The sequence below is a fragment of the Pipistrellus hanaki genome (genome assembly GCF_964339955.1).
Source record: "Pipistrellus hanaki genome assembly, chromosome: 2".
Lineage (NCBI taxonomy): Eukaryota > Metazoa > Chordata > Mammalia > Chiroptera > Vespertilionidae > Pipistrellus > Pipistrellus hanaki.
This window is the reverse complement of record NC_140504.1, coordinates 15,769,054-15,793,655: the sequence shown is the minus strand read 5'-3', so window position 1 is coordinate 15,793,655 and position 24,602 is coordinate 15,769,054. Positions and strand designations below refer to the sequence as shown.

The 24,602-nt window shown below is 35.3% G+C and overlaps 1 protein-coding gene across 1 annotated transcript in view; it reads left to right on the top strand.

Moving 5' to 3' along the window:
- The first annotated feature begins 4,309 nt into the window (after window positions 1-4,309).
- The window catches only part of LOC311617529 (uncharacterized protein), a 438,209-nt gene continuing 417,916 nt past the window's right edge, over window positions 4,310-24,602 (top strand). Inside the window, exons 1-2 of the mRNA XM_084873885.1 lie at window positions 4,310-4,422; window positions 18,771-18,885. The gene's annotated coding sequence lies outside the window, so the exon portion shown is untranslated. The remainder of the gene's footprint in view (window positions 4,423-18,770; window positions 18,886-24,602) is intronic.

Below are 24,602 nucleotides of genomic sequence, written 5' to 3'. Positions count from 1 at the left end.
TAAAAGTAATATATATTTCACTACTATTAAATGTTTGCCTTTATAATAGAACACACATGTAATTTGGAAATAAGCAAATATAATACATTGGGGAAAGCACTTCACTTTTTGTGTGACAAATACATGTATGTGATTCTAAAAAATTATAATGTCACTGTAGACCATCATCAATACATATCAAGACTACTAATATAATGTGAAACACAAAATGATGATGTATGAACATGCTTCTTCACTGACATAAATGCAGTGATATAAATGATGTATTTAAATCTGCATATATCGTAAGGTAAGTTTTAGAGATCACATTATAGAAAAATTTGTGGAATTTTTCTATAATGTGATCTATAGGAAATGACTTACATACAAACAAAAAACAGGGTGGGGCAAAATAGGTGTACAGTGGTTTCTATGAAACAATAATACAATAATTAATAAATAATAATATAAGAATAAACTCTGTGCTTTGCATATTCACAACTACAAACCTACTTTTGGCACACCTTATATAACTGAAAACCCTACAACACAGGTGGAACAGAAAGCAAATGAAAAAGTGATATTTCTCTAAAAATTCTGGAAAAATTCCCAAATTGACACTGATAAAAGCTTGACTAGACTTAAAGGTGTTAATGGGACAATTTTTTGGAAATCTATTACGAAGAGCCAGGAAGGCCGGCTGGAATATAGAGGTGAGTGCTATCAACAGTTGAAGCTAAAAGACAGGAGAATATATTATCTTCAGAAATATAAATGTGGCTGTAAGCAAGCATTTATCATGTGAAATAATCACAACATTTCCTAATCGATGGGGTGAAAATATAGAGAAATTAGTATGGAACAACAGGAGACTATGAATCGAGAAATGACCCATCAGCCTTAAAACATTCTGAGTTTCGTTATTCAGGTGCAGTATAAAAAGATTGATTTACTGAAATATTTAAGTGAAACATACATGCTAAATTTTCTAAGGGAACAACAAATAGAATAGAAACAGAATATTTCAATGCCAAAATGTGAAAGGAGAGAGCTTGGATTTTCAATGCTTTAACTAAACATGCAAAATTATAATTCTGACAGCAGAGGGCAGGATATCCCTGATACTTGGTAATTTTTTGAAACCACAAAACAAATCTAATGTTATCCCTGAAATCATACATTTCATGTGTTGAGATTTTATGTTTTAAAGAATACTGATAAGCACAATTCACTTTTTATTTAAAACAGAAATCCTGAGATGGCCTGCATGATATTAAGACAGGGAATGTTATATTTATTATTAGGCTTTGGATTTAGGAAATCTATTACGTTTGGCTAATGAATTTTGAGACTCATTTCTTTTGTCCTTGAAAATAATTTTGAAGATTTTTGGACAATAAAAAATAAAAAAAGTAAGTACAGAATAGGATGATGAGAGTCCTACTTTCTTGGGTTATGATAATTCCTAAATAATGTCCAGAATTGTTTCTCCATGTGATTCTCTTTTGTGCTTTTCTATCCTGTCAATCACTCTAGAATCCTTTTGGAATCCGAATACTTTCCAACATTTTTTTTTTGGGGGGGGGGTGTTTGTTCTTACATCCTATTTGAACTGGGTTAACATAGGAAACATTGAAATTCTTGCTTCTTTCTGAATAAATGAAATATTTTATGCTACAACCACCTTGAGATTATTTTCATAAAATAATCAAATATCAAGTCTAACTGGGCTTTGACATTCTCTAGTTAGTCACTGAGGATAGCTTAGGTTATCCTGTGGTGACAAGTGACCTAAAATAATGGTGACAAATGTCTGTTTCTCACTTATTCTGCATAGTCTGATGGTTGGTCTCAGTGCCTTTCTGTGCCGTGTTCCTTATGGACCTTTGGTTGCTGGGGCAGACCTTATCTGAAAGGTTCTGGTCTTATAGCACGGGAGGGGAGGAAAGAAATTAGCAAAATGTATAGTTGCTCTTAAAATTTCTGCTTGAAAGTGGTCCATGTCACTTTGTTCACCTTCCACAAGTTATATGACCAACGCTGACATGAGTGGAGCGGGGGAGTTTAATCTTTCCCAAGAGATGAGCTACAAACACTTTCAAAAAATGACATAATCTATTGTAGTGTTCTTATTTTATTTCTTAGAAACACAGCCAACATTTTGGTCAATTGACTTTAATATAAACTACTTAATGCAAATAACTTGTGTTCCTCAAATGGTATGATTATATATTTTTTAGTCCTTGAGAAATTGTTTAGCAATTGTGTCCATAGAATATTTAGAAATGTTGGTGGTTATTATAGTAAGGAAACATTTTAAAGCTTCTGAACAAAATGAAATGCTAATAGGATTCTGAATTTGCTTTTTCACAATGACAATTTGACAAATATTCTGAGCAAAATAAAAGTATTTTTCTTTGTAAAAATAGATTGTAAGTCTTAGAAGAATATACTTAATAGAGATATACTTAAGTCTATAAACTGAATTTTTATTTTTATTTATTTATTTATTTAAATATATTTTATTGATTTTTTACAGAGAGGAAGGCAAAGAGATAGAGAGCTAGAAACGTCGATGAGAGAGAAACATCGAACAGCTGCCTTTTGCACACCCCCTACTGGGGATGTGCCCGCAACCAATGTGCATGCCCTTGACCGGAATCGAACCTGGGACCTTTCAGTCCGCAGACCAAAGCTCTACCACTGAGCCAAACCGGCTTCAGCTATAAACTGAATTTTTAAATAAAACTTTTATAATAGCCCTGGTAATGCTAACTTCCTCTGGAAGTTTTAGATTTAAATAGAATTAACTCAAGGTCATTTAAGTAGGACATAATAACATTAAGAATGAGAATTTAAAATTATTTTACTGTACTTTCTCCTGCCCATAGTTCATGTAACTTCTCAAGTATTTTAGCAGCCCTATGTAATCATTATTCATTCTGAATTCATGGATGTGGCTCTCAAATTCTGCTGAAAATATACTATCAAGAAGTCAAATAACTGACTCAATCTGTTGATTATTTTTCAATGCTACTTTATAAACTCAAGATCAATAAGAGTGTATTCAAATATATTTTTCTCACGACTCTGAATATTAAGCAGCTTAAAATGGGGCCAGCTATATTGCACAATATTATTACATACTTATGAGATAAATTCACCAAGTGACAATAATTTTGAAATCAAGAAAAATATAAGAAATCACAGGACTTGTTAAATTAAATATTTCTATATCTAATTAGGACCCAAAGATGTCTCCTTAAGAGGGAACAGACATGCCTAAACGTTAAGTGTGTACATTCATCCTGACAAAATGCTGCTAACTCCACATTCTGTTAGAAAAGCTGCCTCCCTAACTTGCTTATGCAGGCTGAGTTTTCAATTAGTTCTGCCCACCTCATCCCAATAAGTGGCAATTTCTATTAACTGGTCAGTGTCTTTAGGACAGGCATATTTGAGAAGGAATGAAAGGAGGCTAGGAAAGGAGAACCCCGTTTATTTTATTTTCTCTTGTTGTGTGGCAGTTTAGTTATTGAAGTCAGAGACTTGAGTTTGACTCTTGCTTCACTTTCTAGATCAGAAGTTGGCAAACACAGCCAGTGGACTTGCCACCTGTTTGGGTAACACAGACACCACCACTTGTATGCGTATTGTCTGAGAGGAGTTTTGCACCACAGTGGCATTGTTGAGTACTTGTGGCTGAGATCTTATGACCAGCAAGTCCAATATTTACTCTATGGCCCTTTAAATAAAAGGATGCCAAACCCTGTTCTAGATTCACTATTTCGGCCAAGCTACCTAACTTTCAATGCCTTAGTTTCCGAATTACAAATTGTGAATAACAGTCTCTACTGCCCTAACCAATTTGTCTCAGTGGATAGAGCATTGGCCTGCAGACTGGAGGGTCCCAGATTCAATTCCTGTCAAGGGCAGGTACCTTGGTTGCGGGCTCATCCCCAGCCGGGGTGTGCAGGAGGTAGCTGATTGGTGTTTCTCTCTCATTGATGTTTCTAGCTCTCTATCCCCCTCCTTTCCTGTCTGTAAAAAAAAAAAATCAATAAAATATATTTTAAAAAATAGTTTCTACTAAGTGAAGATTAAATGAGTTACTCTGTATAAAAAAGTAGTGCAGTGATAGAGTGGAGAGTAAGTTTATTATAAACTGCTAAAACTGTAGTTGTAGGCAAAAATATAAAATTCTGTATATTTCCTCTTCACTAAGGAATTGGTTAAGAGCTCCTGTCAGAGATTAAATCTCTTGTTTGGTCAAGGGTCTGGATTCTTTCTGTGTTGCTTCATTTCTGCGGAGCCTCTTTTCAGTGTCCCATGTAATTCTAGCTCCTGCAAGCCCGTTCCCACTGTCACTTCTTGGAGCTGGCCCTTCTTTATTATTTGTGGAAAAATCCCCCTGTCTACATCTGGAACTGCTCAGAGGTCACTGTAAGTATTGAGTCTTTATTAATAGTTTGTTCCCCTTCAAAATGCTTTCCAAAATGCCTGCAGCCAGGGGCCTCGAGCTCATTCTCAGAGCTACTCTGTCTTCACGGACTCACGGTTTTGCTCTGATTTGTTTTCTCAGTTGCGAAGAGAAATGTGTTCTCCTGCTTTCTATTAGGTATGAAGAGTCTTCACGAGTTAAAACGAGTTCTTTGTTTGGAAAAAAACATTTTTTTCTGTCTAGTGTGTTTAAATATTCCAGATGGGAGCACATTGGGGATTTGTGTTCTATAACGGTATGTGTAATAGCAGGTGAAGTGCAAGATGTGTTAGGATATTTCTTTAGCTTTGTGATGTCCGATATTCTTTTAACATATTGCTTTTCAGTTTAAAACTAAAATATGCACAAAATCTAGGAGTTTCAACAAATGTGGAACATAAAAGATAGTTTAAAACGTGCTTCAGTCCTGTTCCTCAGTTGGGGTACTTTTTTATTTTATTTTATTTTATTTTATTTTATTTTATTTTATTTTATTTTATTATTTTATTTTATTTTTTAAATCTTTATTGTTGAAAGTATTACATATGTCCTCCTTTTCCCTCATTGACCTCTCCCAGCCTGTCCCCAACCCTCACCACACACTTTCATCGCTGTATTGTTTATGTTCATGGGTTATGTGGTACTTCTTGCCATATATATGTAATATTGTATACATACATGTAATGCTATACACTATATGCACACACACACACACACACACACACATATATATGTATATTATAATTTACATAGTAATAAATCACATCAGTGGTATTCTTTTTAAAAATATATTTTTATTGATTTCAGAGAGGAAGGAAGAGTGGAAGAGAGATAGAAACATCCATAATGGGAGCAAATCATGGATCAGCTGCCCCTGCAAGTTCCCCACTGGGGATTGAGCCCACAACTGGGGCATGTGCCCTTGACCAGAATTGAACCTGGGACCTTTCAGTTCGCAGGCCAGCGCTCCATCCACTGAACCAAACCGGCTAGGGCAGTGATATGCTTTATTATATCTTGTATCCTGTTTTACTTTATGTACTCCTATGCATAGTTGGCCATGTCATTAAATTTTGCAACATTTTAGTCTGGGACAATACCATAATTTATTTTAGCATGCTCAAATTGGATGCTTTGGAAGAGAGTTAAAGTGTTACACCTCTTCTAGAGGGTAATTAATATAATGCAAAATGTTAAACTTAGATACTCTTCAAAATTAAAAAAAAATTGCATTTTATGAATTTACCTGGAGGGAAATAATAGAGCAAACTCAAATATATGTCTGAAATGTTCATGTTTGAGTATTTAAATGTGAAAATAATTTTGCAGCCTAAATATCCATCAGTATAACATTGCATAAATGATTTATGGTGCATACTCCCTGTGGAATAAGTTGTGGTTATAAATGAGGGAGCTCATCTTTACTTATGTACATTAAAATTGTTTATCTTATTTTAAGTATTTCAAATAGACCTGGTTTGGTAAACACACAAAAATCTGGGAGAATATACTTCATGATACCAACTGTAGCTATTTTTAAGTTCTGGCATCATGGATGATTATTTATTTATTCATTTTTTCCTTTGTTACATTTGACAGTGATCCATGGTTACCTTTATGACCAGAAAAGAAAGATAATTTCAAAAATAATAAAATGGGTTTATTAATACAGACTTTTTATAAATCTATGTCTCAGTTTATTTACAATGGTTGAGAACAAATTAAAAATGAATTTTTTTAAAATATATTTTTATTGTTTTCAGAGAAGAAGGGAGAGGAAGAGAGTGAGATAGAAACAGCAATGATGAGAGAGACTCTGATCCACTGCCTCCTGCACATCCCCCTACTGGGGATCAGACCTGCAACCCTGGCCTGTGGCCTGACCAGGAATTGAATCATGGCCTCCTGGTTCATAGGTTGATGCTCAGCCAAAGAGCCACACCAGCTGGGTAGAAATGAATTTTTACTTTTTAGTGGAATCTTCATTTTTCAGCATCTACAAAATGTTTAATCATTCTACTTATAGTTCAGTGGTGCTAGGGAAATATTTTAATAAAAGAATCACTGGATTTATGGATAGATGGGGATATTAGGACCCTTCAGATAGGTCGGGCAATCCTTATGGTTAGAGTGCAAGCTTCTTGCTATTGCTTAATACGGTTTCTTCAGGAAACTGCTCAATCTGAGGGATGAAGGAAGGTGATAAAGAGGACTTGAATAGGAAATGGCTATTCAAGTGGAGAAATTGTACTATTGGCCAATATTAATAAATCCTAGAGCCAATAGAAAAGTTGTAGAACTTCCCCACTTTTTACTTTTTGTTGTTGTTGTTGTTGTTGTTGTTGTTTTTGTTCTCTCCGAGTATTATAAATAGAGGGACAAGGAAAGTGCGTTTATATTATTAAATAAATCATTTTTCTGACCACCCCCCCCCCTGAAGTATTGGCTTATTCCTGATTCATCTATAAATAGCCATTGGGCTACCAGTACTTAGAGTTATAAAATTTAAACCAAACAACACACATCCTTAGTAAGAATTACTAATTCTAATAACATGTACGTGTGCATGTGTCTATACATTTATTATGTATTTGACTTCAAGAAAGCTTGTGAAATTTATGTCAGTATGCTCTCCTTCCTTCTCGCCATGCATCATGGTATTTGAGTCATAATGTTGTAGAGGGGAAAAATAGATATTTTCTGTTTTAGCATTTTTTTTTTTTTTTACTACTAGTATGGTTGAACTTTTTGGGGTTGCTTTGACCAGTTAATTTTAAAATTTTTGCTGTAATTCTTTTTTCTTTTATCTACTAAATCAGGGTTGGCAAATTATGGTCTGTAGGCCAAATCTTCCTGCTACTTATTTTTGTAAATAAAGTTTCATTGAAACACAACCAGGCCCATTCATTTATGTGTCATATTGTTTATGTTGTTTTGTTTTTCTTGCCAAATCAGCATAAGGGTGAGTAGTTGTAACAGAGATTGTGTGGCCATCAAAACCTAAAATATTTACTCTGTATAGATGGACTTTATTGATCTCTATGCATCTTTGAGTGGGCTAGCTTGAAAAAAAATAATCAATTTAAATGGGCTATTATGTAGTAAGTAAGGATTTTAACTCTTGTGTGAAACATTTCTTAGAAATACTTGAGTTCAAGTGTTTTGCCTGCCTGCTGAGGTCCTGATGGTTTAAATCTATAAAGGATTCTATTTCCTCCTCTTCTCACATCCTGTGAGCCTGGGTGCAGCAATGATGGATAGTGTCCATTAAGAAAGGCTAACACCCTCCTTTGTACCATGATTGGTGGATGAGCTAGTTCATTACCTGTGTCATTGCTTTCACATCAAAATACTTATAACCTTCATTCTTGACATAGATGTTAAGGAATATTTATTTCTGAGAATCCTTTAGTATCTTTCTAATTGTATTGAATCTTGATGTCTTAGCTATAATCAAGTTTAGAAGCTATAAGGCAATGCTTTATGAAAATCAGTTAATACCCTATGTTTTATAACACTTTTAAGTATTTCCTGAAGGTTTTTCAATGTTTTTTGTTCTTTTATTTTCCTTTTTTACTCATTTTTTCCCTCCATTTTCTAGCCCCACTTCTATTTCTTGCTAGTGACTTAGCTTTTGTTCAAACAGTTTTCATGTGGTATCATTAATTCTGAGGGAATCTTTTTAATTAAGAGCCAATTAGATTGATATAGAGCAATTTTTTGTACCTTATTAGTCACTAGGTATTTTCATAATTGAAGAGATGAATGAACTCCTGCTTCCCAATCGCACTTATCATATGACCCAATACTTTGTTTGACAAATGTTTCTTCACCATGGTGATCAAAAATTGTTCCTGTGTTGCCAAAACCGGTTTGGCTCAATGGATAGAGCGGCAGCTTGGGGACTGAAGGGTCCCAGGTTCGATTCTGGTCAAGGGCATGTATAACACATTGGTTGCGGGCATATCCCCAGTAGGGGGTGTGCAAGAGGCAGCTGATAGATGACTCTCTCTCATCGATGTTTCTAACTCTCTATCTCTCTCCCTTCCTCTCTGTAAAAAATTAATAAAATATATTTTAAAAAAATTGTTCCTGTGGCTTATTTATGTTTCCATGTTTATCCAAATAGTAACAGTACACAGAGATAGAAATGACTCATCCCCACAATATCCAGCTTTCCTCTCCTTCCTAGGCACACTCAAATAGTTCGCAGTATCCCTTGTCATTAAGGCCATGCATTTGTCTGTGGACTACAGCTGTGAGAAGTCCATGTGCCCCTTCACGTCTGAGTCATCTAAGTTTCACCTGACATGGCAATCCTTGAAGCCACAGGTTGAGATAACAGGGTTAAAGGCAGTAGAGCTACCAATCGCCTGGCTCTTTAAGTGCCTACATAGAGGGGAGTTCTCTTGTAACTTGTACATTTAGTGGGAACTGGACATGAACCTGTATGCTAAGCCACTTAGATTCTGTAGTTGATCTGTTACATCATCTCTTCTCACTAACACAGAAATTAGTTTTATAAATGGGGTTTTCGTTATAATAAAAGATATGCATAAGAAAAATGATTCTGGAGGAGTCAAAGAAGATGTATTAATATAGTAGCAGAACATTTGGTGAAACCGTTGCCTGTCAGAATGTGGGAGGCGGACCATATGTCTAGGTAACTGTTAGCTCCATGGTAAGAGGCAGAACAGAGAACCATAGTGGTATATGGTAACTGCTGTTGGCTAGGCTTCGCAAGATATTCCAAAAATAAAGATGAATTCAGGCAAGAATAGGCTGGTTCAAGGCAGAAATGGGAAGCAATAAAGGAAATCTAGCAATGTGGATTCCTACAGAAAAACAAGCTGTCTCTAGCCCCAAACTGTACACAAAAGAATTTTACCAGAAATTTTAGTTACAAACATTCCACACAACCTTTCAATGGATTATAGCACTTAAGGCAGAGAAAGTTCTAAAAGTGAAGTCTTCTCACCTGTTATTACAGATGAGCTTCAGGGAGCCACCATCCAATCGAGAGGAAAAGGCAGGGGGCTGAGAAAACAGAGAGCTCCTGGAGACTTGAAAACTAGGTAGTTAACAGTGTGGGTGTGGTTCCTGGCGCGTGGAACTGATTGGAGACAAGCAGAGGAGAAGCCTCTTAAGTACTTGAGAGAAATGTTCTGCCAAAGCAACCACAAGCCGGACTAAAGGGGCTTTTGTATGAAACTGAAAATGGCCTTTGTATACACAGCCTGATGTGAGCAGAAGTAGGCCGAGGGGACTCATTTTTGGATGCAGACAAAGAAGGGGACAAGAGAAAAAGAACCCGTCTTAGGATGAGACTGAAGATTGAAGCCACACCAGGTACATACAGAGCCTTCACTGGATGTGCTCAGCAGGGCGTCAGAATTTACATGGGCTGCTGGTTAGGTTACATGTGTCTCTTTTATTAAAAGTGAGTGTATTATTGTAATTTTCCTGGCCCTGTCACATCTTGGTGTATCGCGCGCGTGGGTGCGTGTGTGTATGTGTGTGTGTGTGTGTGTGTGTGTGTGTGTGTGTGTGTGTGTTGTGCTTAGGGGCAGGTAATTTGACTTTTAAATTCACAAGTCCCCAGACCAAGAGAAGTCCTATTTTGGATTGATAGGGACGATGGTTGGTCTTGAACTTCACCTACCTATGCCGGACTCTTGAGACTCAGGCACAGAGTGGATGGGCTTCAGGCTGTCTCCATGGGTGTTGCTCATTATGTGTGATTTGTAGAAAAAAAGAAGGAACTGAATATTTACTGAGTAGAAGGTGATAGCGATTACTGGTCTTCACCATGGCGGATTCTTTTCCCTACATGCATTTTACAAAAGGTTTTCTATTTGTAAATCTCACCTGGGACTGCGCCCAGTAAATGTTGGTGTAGAACACTTAAGTAAGAAAGTAAAAACTGCTCAGAATAGACCCTTTAACATGGGTTCAAGCTGGGGAAAAGCTAAAGTTCCTGATTAGCAAGTTCTAATTCCCTAAAACTGTATTTATTTCCCTTACAATTGTTCTATATCATGAGAGGTAAATTATCTGATTCCAAATACGTTGTTTAGAATTTTTAGTATTTTAATGCCCCCCAATTGATCAATGCTGTTGTATTTTTCTTATTACAAGATATTGGTTTTTATCTATTGATATAATTACAGGTAGGTGGAAAGCTACACAGACCCTGATTTCATTAGGCTGGTCTCATTTTCTAAGTTAATTTACTTTTACCTAAAGACACCAGAGTAACTCATTAAATATTTTATAAGAATCTGAACAACCAACGGTGTTTACAGTAGGGGAAGAAAGCATCTGTTTATTAAAAAGGTCCAAAGATTCATCAAGGTGATCACTTTGTAAGTTATGTAAGTGTTTGACCACTATGTTGTACACGTGGAGCTAATATAACAGTATATGTCAACTGTGATTGAAAAAAATTAAAAGAGGTTCAGGGACATAAATCTGCAGTTAATGTGTAATGATGAGTCAAGAACCTCTGTCCAGCACATGACTACACCAGAATATTTGTTTTCCTGCTTACTTATTGGTACAAACTTAAATGAAGAAGGGAGTTTCATAGAAAAGGTAACTGAGAGCCGAAACCGGTTCGGCTCAGTGGATAGAGCATGGGTCTGCAGACTCTAGAGTCCCAGGTTCGATTCCGGTCAAGGGCATGTACCTTGGTTGTGGGCACATTCCTGGTGGGGGGTGTGCAGGAGGCAACTGCTTGATATCAATGTTTCTAGATCTCTACCCTTCTCCCTTCCTCTCTGTGAAAAACCAATAAAACATATTTTTTTTAAAAAGAAAAGGTAACTGAGAATGCTGAAAATGAATAGTGTTCACTGAAGGAGAACTTGGGAAACTAAAACTTAGTTTTAGAGGAACAAAGGGGAACAAATTCAACAGATAACACTGAACTTTAATGTGCTTCCCAAGAAATATACACACATCCTTTTTTTCTTTACATGAATGATCATTTCTATGTTGTATGTAGTGGAGATGGTCAAATTTCCATAAGTTTCAAATTAAAATTTGCCTACAAAATTGCTGGAATAATGGACATTCCCCATTCTTTTCAGTTTATTTTGCTAATGTTGACTCTTATTTTCTTGTTTAAATTAAAGTCTTTCTCCCCCCCTTTCGCCCCCCCCCCCCCAGAGTAGTCTATCTTTCATTGCACTCTCAAATACACTCAGATCTTCTACCCTACCTGCCCCACAATGTAAGACACATGGGAATAAATTACCCACTAGAAGATCTACTTGATATAAGTACTGCATTTTATGTTTTCAAGCACTGGAAATGGGTCTGACTTTGAAGTCAGTGAAGGACTGTATGACACTTAGAGAAAATAAATCTTTATTTTTCTCTCAACGAGCTGCAGCTCTCTGGCCTTCAATCTCCCTTCAATAGTGAATTCGTTGATACTGCATTTGCAAGGTTGATGTTTCATTTTGAGGAAAATAATGTTTATGACAATTAGGTAATTTGGCTCTCTTCTGGTCAGAGAGGCTTTTTAAAGTGCACTTCATGGGGGAAAAAGAAAAGTGAGTAGCATTCATTTTTAGGAGTAGATTTCTATTGCTGTTTTACGATCTGGATTTATAAGTAGCTTTAAAAAACCCTATATCCATGCTAAGAGCATGAATGATTCTAGTAACAAATCTAAACTATTATTTTTATTCCATGAATTTCATTAATTACAAATCCTTTGTGTTTTCTAGTGAGGCAGAATGTTTATTTCTTTTTTTCTGGCATCCTACAAATTCTCAATGTAATAGTACTGCGTTAGGAATAACTCTTTATTGAAATGAATTAAGTTTAAGTTCTTTGCTCTCCTATATAATAAAAGGGTAATGTGCAAATTGATCCTAACAGGGGAATGGCCAGTCACTGTGAGGTGCACTGATCACCAGGGAGAAGATGCTCAATGCAGGAACTGCCCCCTGGTGGTCAGTGCACTTCCACAGGGGGAGCTCTGCATAGCCAGAAGCCGGATCATGGGATCATGGCAGGCTAGTGCAGTGGCAGTAACAGGAGCCTCTCCTGCTTCCATGGCAGTGCTAAGGATGTCCGACTAATGACTTAGGCCTACTCCAATTAATCAGACATCTCCCAAGGGCTCCAGGGCTGCCAGAGGGATGTCTGACTGCCAGCTTAGGCCTGATTCCCTGGAGAGTGGGCCTAAGCTATCAGTTGGACATTCCCGTGGGGTCCTGGACTGTGAGAGGGCACAGGCTGGGCTGAGGGACCTCCCGAGTGCACTAATTTTTGTGCACCAGGCCTCTACTAATAATAAATAAGGCTTTGTAAACCATAGTGTTCCAGTACTGGAAAACAAAAAATTATTGGAATTTAAGAGAAATATTCCACCAAAAAGATTTTACCCTAAATCTTAAAATTAAAACAACCAATACTGATAATTAATAAGCATATTAAAGAAACACTCCATGGAGCTAACTTTGGGTGAGTGGAAAAGAGTTAAGGATTAAGGCAGTAGATGCCTGAAGTAGTAAATTTTGAAGGTATTGGTTTTAACCTTTCTTAGATTTATTACTGATGCTTACTTGAGCATTTTTTAGGAAAATAATTTCTCTACATCTTTATGTTTTAATGAGGAATATCTTTTTTATTTTTACTTAAAAGAGAGAAAACTATTTATTTGAAATAGTTTCACTTTGAAGACTATTTTATCCATGTTCCAAAACCCAAATAGAGCCTGTTAACTAATTAATCTGAATATTGCAAGCTTAAATACAAATTAAAACTTTCTCTGTGTCTCTCTCAAGCAAATTTTCCTGTTTAACTAAACAAAATAAACAAGAGCGATATGCTTATTTTTATTTAGGAACACTGTCAAAATTAAAGCAGGAGAACCAAACGCCAGCTGTGCCTTGGACAGTAAGCAATTTCTGGAAGAATTAATGGGAAAAAATTATTGGTTTAATAGATTAATTGAGAGACTCAGAGTATGTTACTTATGAATTTTGATGAATTTATATCAGTAAGACATGCTAAAATTGAAGTTCTTTAAAAATGTTAATTACCTCCAAACTCTATATCCGTGACTCACTTGACTTCTCTGCCATCTGTCCTTTCTGCCCTTAGACAGTGATGTGAATTAAATACTCATATTGCTAGACATAGTAAAATGTATTTTAGTCTAGCCAGCATTGCTCAGTGGTTGAGAGTCAACCTATGAACCATGTGGTCAAGGTTTGATTCCCAGTCAGGGCACATACCCGGATTGCAGGCTCAATCCAGCTAATCAATGATTCGCTCATCATTCTTTTCCCTCTCTGAAATAAATACAAATATATATTTTAAATGTATTTTAGATTGCTTTAGAAGCTCAATTTTTAATAATGTCTTTAGATTCTCAAAACCAAGGGTAGGGCTTTAAGAGAAAGTGAAGTTTTCAAAAGAATAACTAAAGAATCAGTAAATAATCAATGGGAAGAAACATTAGAGATATCTCAATGACTTAGCTTAAAAAAGAGAAGTTTATGTTGTCAAATGCCACCGAAGGGCACTGAAGAGATTTAAGTTAAACATTAAAGGAATCTTTGTAATTGTGAAATGCATTATGAGAGAAATGTAATCTTTCTCTTTTGTGATAGGGATATTAACAGGGGTGGTGGTGGTATTAAGGCAAAACATCTATTGAGCACTTACTATGTATTAAGCATTGTGCTAAGCACTATAATAATTCTTGTTTAATTCAGTCCTTGCTACAATTCTATTTTATCCTCATGCTATAGATGAAGAAACTGAACATTAGTGAAATTCACTTATTCCTGGCCCTGATGCTGGAAGGATGTAAAGCTGAGACTAGAGCAGCCAAGTCAGTAAAAGTTATTTAAATTCTCTGGGTCTTTGATTTTTCCTATGGAATGAAAAAAATAAGAGCCATCTCTTGATGTTTTTACTACGAACATTTCAGGATGTTTATAGCAAAAAAAATAAGGCAACACATGTAAAAAACACCTAAGACATGTTTAATACATTATTTATCGTCTTTAATCAACTTTGCACATATGACTAAAACACCATCATTTATAATGTTGCACTCAAATTGCATGCATGTCCTGTTACCAAATGATGAGAAGTGGGAGGAGTTGGCTAGATCCATGTTTTAGTCCCTCAGTGTTTCCATATCCTTCACCCAGTACACAGCCCACTTCATAGGAACTATGTAATGAACGTTTATTGCATCAATGAAAAAAGAATCAGAGATGGGGGAAACACCATCTACCATTGGTTGAAAGGCAATTGGATGGTTCAGATTTTAAAATTTGCTTATTGTTTGGCTCAGCAATTTCAATTCTCAAAATATATCTAAGGAAGTAATGAGGTTTATGTACCAAGATGTATTTTCAACTGTCAGTATCACAACCTTGTCTTTAATGGGAAAAATTGAAAACATCCTAATTTAAAATTTGAGCAACAGGCATACAGTGGAATAGTGTGTAGTCATGAAAAGTAATATACAGTTATACAGTAGACTTATTAGGGTGAAAGAGTTCATTATATAGTTGTTAACAAGTGTAAAAAGCTTATTATGCAATTGTATGATCATATATATATATATATATATATATATATATATATAATTATAAAGGCAGTGTTTATTTAAATAAAAAAATAACAATGGTTATTTTTTGGTAGAGGATCACAGGCTATCTTCAATTCCCCTTACTTTATGTCTATAAATTATTTTGTGAAAAGCATATTTTTAATTTTGAGAAAATAAATTATTTTAAGAAATTAATGATGTCATAAATAACTAGATTTTGACACAGGACCTCAGTAGCTAATAGTATTTCATGTTTTTAAAATCTTGAGCAAACCACTCTTTAAAAGATTCATTTGATGTTATCAAAATAATAAAAACAATGCATCTTAGGCTAGTGGCCTTTTTTCTTTTGTAAATAAACATAGAAGACTTTAATTTCCTCAGTTCATTTATTTTCTACTACGGGCTTCCGTAAGGTCTGAGATTCAGAACTTGGAGTCCCTGAGATAGAGGATTTGTTTGTACTGTTTAATGATGGGGAAAGCCACAGGATATGTATGAAAACTTCTCTGTTAGATAAAACGACAGCATCCCAAGACACTCCATACTGATTTTTAAAGATATGACTACACATTAATATTCAGTGGACAGATTTATTTCTATTTTAAAGAAATATCAACATTGGAACACTTGGTTCTCCACAGGCTGGCCGTCAGCCCATTGTAGGAATGCGTTGTTTTATAAAAAGTAAAAAAGCTTTCACATTTCATCAGTGGAGAGAGTGGAGCCTTGACAACAGTTGTTTGTCATAGTAGACAGAATGAGATGCAGAAAGACTGACCCAGCAAGAAGGGCAGTAAATACGCAAAAGTGTGGCTGTGATATATGAATGAATGTGATTCCAGAGATCAAAGGCAAGATCAGAATGTGGGATTTTAGGAAAACTAACCTCTTGGGGTAGCTATAGAATAACCTTTAAAAGTTCAATTTGAATTTGTAGGAGTTTTAAGTGATCATAAATGTGTCTCCAGTAGCAAAAGTTTGGACATAGTTGAACACAATTCTTCTGTCCCCTGTCCTTAAAGAAATTTTTTTTCCTGGATTATAATTGCTTATTATGATTTTTGCAATTAAATATCCAATTCCAAAATAAAATGAAGCAAATGGAACATAGAGTAACTGTGAATAAGGCTTGGAAGTATTTTGCAATAATGGTGGTTATTCTCTACATGATTCCATTTTTCTTATCAAAGACTAATAACACTTTTTATTAAATGTATTTTTCTTCACAGATACACTTTCTATATGAAGAATCACAAACTTAGGTTTGGTTTTAGGCCCTAGAATGTAATGCTGGAGACCACCAGGTCTCTTTTATTATGTGAAATAAATGGGACTTTGCCTACAGTAGGGCCCGCGATTATTCTGCTCCTCCAAAATTAGCTCCTGACTTTGATTTTACAAAACACATTTATATGAATTCTGTTACTTTGAACATTTGCTTTTTATGTAACAGAATCCACATGTTTGGTTAAGGCCAGCATATGCTGTTTATTATGCAGGTTTATCTGTTCCTGATGATACATCGAATAAATCAAATCTAAATGAAGCCAACAACACTCCTCTCCTGTGTCATGACATTTGGGGATGAGCTTGTTGGCTAAGGAATCATGCAGAATAAAATACTTTCACTTATTGGACATGACACGATATATTTTGAATCCTTGTGAGATATATTCTCATTGTTCACAATAGTAACACCATTACTGAACAGGAACTTTAGATATTCCATTATAAATCCCCTTTTATTTATGGAGTTATTTTGCTTAGCTTTTGAAATCTTTCTAGTAGTTGCATATGACCTTAAAAAGCATATTTTAAGGAATTAAAAAAAATAAATTGGCTTAGTGAGACTATGAGTTTTTACTTGTTTGGTTGGTTTTAAAATCTGGGATAGGGGTACAAAATAATAAAATACATGTTTAAAAGTTTTGGGGGACTTTTTAATTCTTTTTGTCATTAGCTGTATAAAATATTGGTTACTACAACATTCAGATAATTCTCAGGGCATTTCTTATGTAAAAATAGTTTAATAACTCCAGAACTGAAGGAATATGAGAGATATCTTTGTTCATGTTTCATAAATTAAATTACAAAGAAAATGTACTTTTTCTATGATATGTGTGAGAGACAAGAAGTAGAAACTGTGTAACTCGAACCATGTACCTTGACAATTTACATATAGTCATATTAACTAAGAAATTATGTACTTAAGGTTATTAAAAATTTTTAAATGTATCCTATCTTTAATAAACTAAATGGAATCATGAATTTCAGTTTGCTTCTGCTGAGTTCAGAGGCTATTTGGGAGCCTAATATTATGACTTATTACTGCCTATTAGAGGAATCTGTAGAAAAAATGGGGTTGGATAAGAAAAATCGTTGTGTTCTTTTTTATTTTTATTTTTTATTTTTTTAATATATTTTATTGATTTTTTACAGAGAGGAAGGGAGGGAGATAGAGAGCTAGAAACGTCGATGAGAGAGAAACATTGACCAGCCGCCTCCTGCACACCCCCTACTAGGGATGTGCCCGCAACCAATGTACGTGCCCTTGACCGGAATCGAACCCGTGACCTTTCAGTCCGCAGACCGACGCTCTACCGCTGAGCCAAACCGGTTTCGGCTCGTGGTGTTCTTAAGTATAAAAGGTTTTGAATTAGATATTTTGTGGGAAGGGTCAAAAATTTAATAGTTATTTTCAAATACTTTTGTTTTATTTCTACTGTGTCATCAAAATATGAATGTTCGCTTCTATTATATCCCTTGTGTAACTATCTAGATAGAATGATAATTAATATTTATGAAATTAATTTTAAGATATTTTTCTCATTTAATCTTGCTCTTTAGATAATTAATAACTTTAAGTGATTAGTATTCTCCTAAAGTAAATACTTCGTAGCAAATAAAAAATTACTGCTGGGAGCATATAAAATAATCACTAAAATTTTTGCAAGAAGAAAAAGCTTAGTATTTCAATCTTGTGTATTTCTTCTGGCATTAAAATGAATTGGGCAGATTTTTAATTAGAAATAGCATAACTTTTTCAAGTTAATGATGTAAAAACCTTTAAAAATATTCAATGACCAAACATGCTCCATCTATCTGATAAAATATATTTGTAATGAAAATCATTGTAAAACTGTATGTAACCAAAACATAAAGTAGAAATGGAAACAGTTTTATCCTTTCTTTTGTTTGCTTTTTCATTTTTCATTTTTCAAAAATTTATATATATTCTTTGTCCACTAGGATGTACATTTGAAGTCTGGTTGCTCTTAGCTATTTTCATTTCCTGAGAAGATTTTTAATTTGTTTTGCGCATCTCTGAATTCTGAAGAGTTTTATTATTTTTCTGTCACTCTTCTTTAACTGGGTTTTCCTATAAATAAAAAACATTCAGGGCAATAAAATACAAACAACTCTTTCTAGTACAGTGCCTCAGGAGGAAATATAACTCTACATGACTGCAAAATTTAGCCCAGTTTATTTCAAAGATCCACACAGAAATATATAGGTAGAAATATAGAGGATAAATATGCACCTCAGCAACACTCAACCATATTATGATTTTGTACTATGTGTATTTTTTTCCTGTTGCTGCCTTAACAAATTACTACAAACACCTATCTAATTCTAATGTCCTTAGCAACCTATATCACACTGTTGGAAAGGCCATGGGTTAAAATGGATTAGTTTGTCACAATAATTATATTTGTTCAGAATTTCAGAGCCGGGAAATCAATGCCATGTGTTAAAAAATACCTGTCCAGTTAAGTAGCAGGAGCTGCCTGTTTCTGGTAAGGAAACCAAGGAGGGAGGACTGACTACTATAAAGGTAATAGAATGTAATGATTAATTTCAACCTGGTTGGGAGCAAAATATTTGTGGTTAACCATTTCTAGAACTATCTAAAAGCACTTGGCAATTCTTAGCAGAGTGAGACAAGTACTCTAGGAAGAGGTGCTTAATTTAGCAAACCAAGAAGTGACTGATCTGTACCCATAGGAACCAATGTTTAGTGAGCCACTATTCAACATCAAAACATCAACCATAGAGAGTGATGTTAGAAGGGATCTTTATATATATATATATATATATATATATATATATATATATATATATATTTGATTTTTTTCAGAGAGGAAGGGAGAGGGATAGAGAGTTAAAAACATCGATGAGAGAGAGTCATCGATCAGCTGCCTCTTGCACGCCCCCTACTGGGAATGTGCCCACACCAAGGTACATGCCCTTGAGCAGAATCGAACCCCTGACCCTTCAGTCCGCAGGCTGACAATCTATCCACTGAGCCAAACCGGTTTCTGCTAGAAAGGATCTTGAAAGACCATATTCTCCATCATCCTAAACATTGGAAGAACATGTACACTAGGGAAGGAAAATAAACTTGCTCACAGTGCAAATATGTGTTATAATGGGCACACAATAAGAAACTACAGCTCTACTATTACCCATTCTTTATATCTTCAAAAGTTCTTAATTTGTTGACTATGACTGTGATTATGCACTCTATTTACTATCTATGTATGATCGTATTTAGCAAGTTATAGAATATATATATATATATTGATATATATATATATAATTTTATATCATTCTCACTATATAGCTTTATAATTTTTAACTGGAGTAACTAAAGGATGGCTTTTCTGTCTTTGTGACCCTTTCTTTGCTACTAATTTGTACAAATTGGACACAGATTTGATCTGGGTTTAATTGGTACTTTTGGCTTTAAGACCCTACTTACTGGTGACAGAGTTTTCTTAATATTTGCTTATGTGCACTCTCCAAGACAACTTTAAGTACCAACTCTTTACCAGATAACAGTCATGAGGTTTTGCTTGTGTATCCAATGAATGTTGTGGCCTTCTTTCCTGAAGTTCTCTGCCTTTCTACCCATAATGCACTATGCCTACACCTGTGTTCCCTCTGGTTGCTTCAGTCTCGTTATGGGTTTGGTGTTCTAAGTGTATAGGTCACTTTCTACTGGAAAATAAATAACAAACATAAATCTCCCCTCTCTGAAGTATGATGTTACTTTAGATGTATCATCTTTAAAATATCCTCTAAAAGAAATAGTTGACAGGGTGTTATTTATCACTTCATGTCTAATATGTAGGTGCTATACATGTTCAGTAAAGATAAAAATAAAAATAACAATAAACCAATTTAAAAATACATAGTCTTGGTCTTCAAACATTCACTAGGCACATTTGATATCAAAGTCACTTTTTTTTCTCCAAAGTGATTTAACTGTAATCTTCTTTCATGCACTTCTAGTTTATTAATATATTTAATACTATCTGTACATTACTCCTAAGGTAAACTTTTCATAACCTATATAATAATTTCCCTCAAGACTTGAAAATGCTATTCCCCCTAATTTTACTTTATAACCATCTTTGTGCATTGAGTACTACAAATATGGATTTGATAATTTTTAAAAATATATAGTTGGAATCTATGAGGTAGTTTGCATCATTCACCATAATTCTCTACACCTCCCACACCCATGTCCCTTTGCAGTGTCATTTTGAGGCTTCTTCCATCAAGAAGTAAAATCAAATCTCTCCCTACTTGTATCAGAACTTGTGACTTGCTTTGAGCAATAAAATGCAGCAGAAGTGACAGTTGCACCAGTTCCAAACCTAGGTTTCAAAAGGCACACAGCTTGTGCTCTGATTCTTGGAATCCAACTAGCGTCCATTTAGCCACCTGCTGATGGATGACAGACACCTAATCCATTTGCCCCTGTTGTTCTAGCCAATTGGCAGCTAACTGCAGAAGCAGATGCTCCCATGACCTACAGAGGAGAAGGACAAGTGAGCCAGCATTACCAGAACTACCCAATTAAAAGGATGATAAATAATTGTCCTTTTATATCACTAAGTTTTGGGGTGGTATTTCACAGCCAGTCTATGGATATCATTTATTTGGCCAAAAATACTAAGTGTTTTTAAGCCTAGTAATTCATATTGGTAAATTGTTTTTCACAACCCTTGTAACTATCTGTTACTCTTATTAGCCAGAGTTATCACTATTAACAATATTTGCTAGAGTGATAAATTATATATATATATATATATATATATATATATATATATATATATATACAATATATATGCATTTAATTTTAAGTTGCATGTTTTGGAAGCTATTGTTCCTCATTTTGTTTGTAGTCACTATTTCATAGAAATAAATTTTATCTCAAAGTAAATTTTTTCCAAATTATTTTCCTGGGAATTGAAATAATTTCTGGTTTATTATTTTTTAAAATATATTTTATTGATATATTTTTTTTTTTTTCAGAGAGGAAGAGAGAGGGATAGAGAGTTAGAAACATCGATGAGAGAGAATCATTGATCAGCTGCCTCTTGCACGCCCCCTCCTGGAGATGTGCCTGCAACCAAGGTACATGCCCTTGACCAAAATTGAACCCGGGACCTTTCAGTCTGCAGGCTGATGCTCTATCCACTGAGCCAAACCGGTTTTGGCTGGTTTATTACTTTTTAAAAGACAGAGATGCAATACAGATGTTAATTTTTGATTTGCTAGATAATAGTTTTTTAAAATCTCTGTTAAGATATATTTCTTCTTCTTCCCAATATTTTTTTTTCAGTTTAAATTTATTTTAATTCAAATAACAAATGTTTAAAAGGTAAGTTGGTTATACTGAAGTTTCTGCTGGCCCTATATGACTCACTGGATATTGATCTCAGTGTTTATAACCTTATTTAAGTTGCTAAACTTCATGCGATTATTCTTGGCTCAGAATAGAAAGCAACAAGATAAGATACTTATTTCAAACTAGAGGTCCAGTGCATGATATTTGTGCACTGGGAGGGGGTGCAGGGGTCCCTCAGCCTGGCCTGTGCCCTCTTGCAGTCTGAGACCCTTTGGGGGATATTTGACTGCCAGCTTAGGCCCGCTCCAGCCTCTCTGCTGCACTTGTCAGCTAGGATCCCAGCTTCTGGCTGAGCGATGCTCCTCCTGTGGGCCACCAGGGGCCAGCTCCTGCATTGAGCCTCTGCCCTGTGGTTGTCAGTGCACATCATAGTGACTGGTAGTTCAGCTTTTCAGTTGATTTACATATTAGCCTTTTATTATATAGGACTAGAGGCCTGATACACAGAATTCGTGTATGGGTAGGGTCCTTAGGCCTGGCCGGCAATCAGGGATGATCTGTGGGGCGACCGGCCATGCAATCCAGGGGCCCCTGCTGGCACCTGCCTTGGCTGGCCTGGGTCCTGCAGGCTGGGAGCAGCTCCTGTGCTGAGCATCTGCCCCCTGGTGATCAGCGCACATCAGAGTGACTGGTTGTTCCACCAGTCATTCCACCAGTCTTTCCACCCTTTGGTCAATTTGCATATTAGGCTTTTATTCTATAGGATTAGAAAATTTGCTTTTGGGTTAAGCAGACATGTAGAAAATCTAGACAAAGTATTGACTATTATACTTGTGAGACTTTGAAGTGTTGCCATCACTCAGTGCTTTCTCACTGCTTTCAGAATGAAAACACAGATTACATCATTTATACTATTTTTGGCTGTAGGTAACAGAAAACCCACTCAAGCAGCACTAAATGGAGATTCATCGAATGGCCAATGTTTATTAGCAAATTTATATCAGGATAGCTAGCTATACGAGTTTTTTATTTTATTTTTTATTTATTTTTTTATTTTTTTTTTATTGCTGAAAGGTGTGATAACAACAGTAATACAAAACAATAGAAAATAAAATGAATGAATGAAAATAAATTACCGTATCGTGTCTGCCCTCCATGGTCACAAAAGCTCAGCGGCATACAATAACATTTATTCAGCTGATGATCTTGGATTCAGATGATTTTCTTTGATCTTACCTGATCTCAGCTGGGTTTGTTCACATGGCTGTTGTAAACTACTTGTCAGCTAGGTGTCTTTCTGATCTTGCCTGGCCTTGCTCACATCTCTGGGGATGGTATGATCCTCCAGAAGGTCAGTTCAGGTACATCTTCATGGTAAATACAGAGGAGCAAGATAGTCACACATATGCTCTCAAGTCATTATTCTCATCACACTTACCAATAACACATTTTCCCAAGCAAGTACTTAGTAGAGCCCCTAGACAGTGTGGATGGCACTGAAAAGTTACGTGGCAAAAACATGTATTCAGAATGGTGAACTAGTGGAACCATTGACAAAATGAAGCTGCAACAAACACATTAATCCGAGTTACTTCTCATAAGGTATCAACAAACCTATTGATAAATAGTCCTCTCTTATAGTGAGATACAAAAAAATTTTTCATTTCTACTTACAAAGCAGACCTGTGTCATAGTAGGCATCATGTGCATTCTCTAAAGAATTTTGTCATTGTCATTGTCCTTTCTTTAATTCATCCTTATTGCTTTGAGACACATATATATCCCTTATTATAGGGATCTTCTAGAATACTGAGAGTTTGGATAATGACAGATGCTTCTGTTATAAACATGAATCTACAGACTCTAATGGGACACAGAAAAGACTTTATGAAATAAAGTAAAACTGCTTTCTGGCCTAGAACATCCTCTGATGTTCAGTAAAAGTCAGCAAACCTGGAATGTATTTTGATGTTGTGAAATAATTAATGCAAAATAAAACAAATAATTTTCATTAAACAACTTCACTATTTCAATAATATTTATCAGTAGCTTATTGCTCTTGAGCACTGAAAAAATGCTAAATTTTCTCAAAATTTGACAGAGCTAACCACATATATTTCATCAGAATGTTAATTATGTCCCATTAAACTTCATGCTTCAGAGAAAGAACATTCTCTAAATCATTGTCTTACCATTCTACTTCAACCCATATACCCTGTTTCCCTGAAAATAAGACAGTGTCTTATATTAATTTTTGCTCCCAAAGATGTGCTAGGTCTTATTTTTCCATGAAGAAGAATATGATACACATTTATTGTTAAATGAAAATAAAGGAAATTTATTACCTGTATACGGTACGGTAGTATGGTAGTTGTCAACATAAACCAGACAAACTGTGAATCCTACAGGATCAAGAATTTACTCATTTATTCAATGACAATCATGTCATCATCTTCTGGAACATCATCATAACAATCCAATTCCTGAATTTCCTGGTGAATTTCTTGTGACTCCATTTCTTTCAGAATCAGTGGACCAAATCTCTCATGTTTAGCCTAGGGGGGCCTTATTTTCAGGGGGATGCCTTATATTTCACTCAGAAGGAAATCTGTAAGTAGGTCTTATTTTCGGGGAAACACGGTAGTATTATTTCTTTAATATGAAAAGAAGGAAGAATAACTTCCGTAAAAGTTAGAAGATTTACTCAAATATTATTGGCTTAAGCTATCTATTTATATCCAAGAGTTTACTGAGATGTTCATGGAAAGCTCTATCTATTTTAGCTTGCAGACTTCTGGCAGTTACTGAAAGGTGATCAGAAAGGGATGCTCAACATTTCCTATAAGCTAGTCAGTTTTCCCAACATTCTTCAACCCAAGGTAGTTATCAGGGCATTGAAGGGTTTGGAGGAA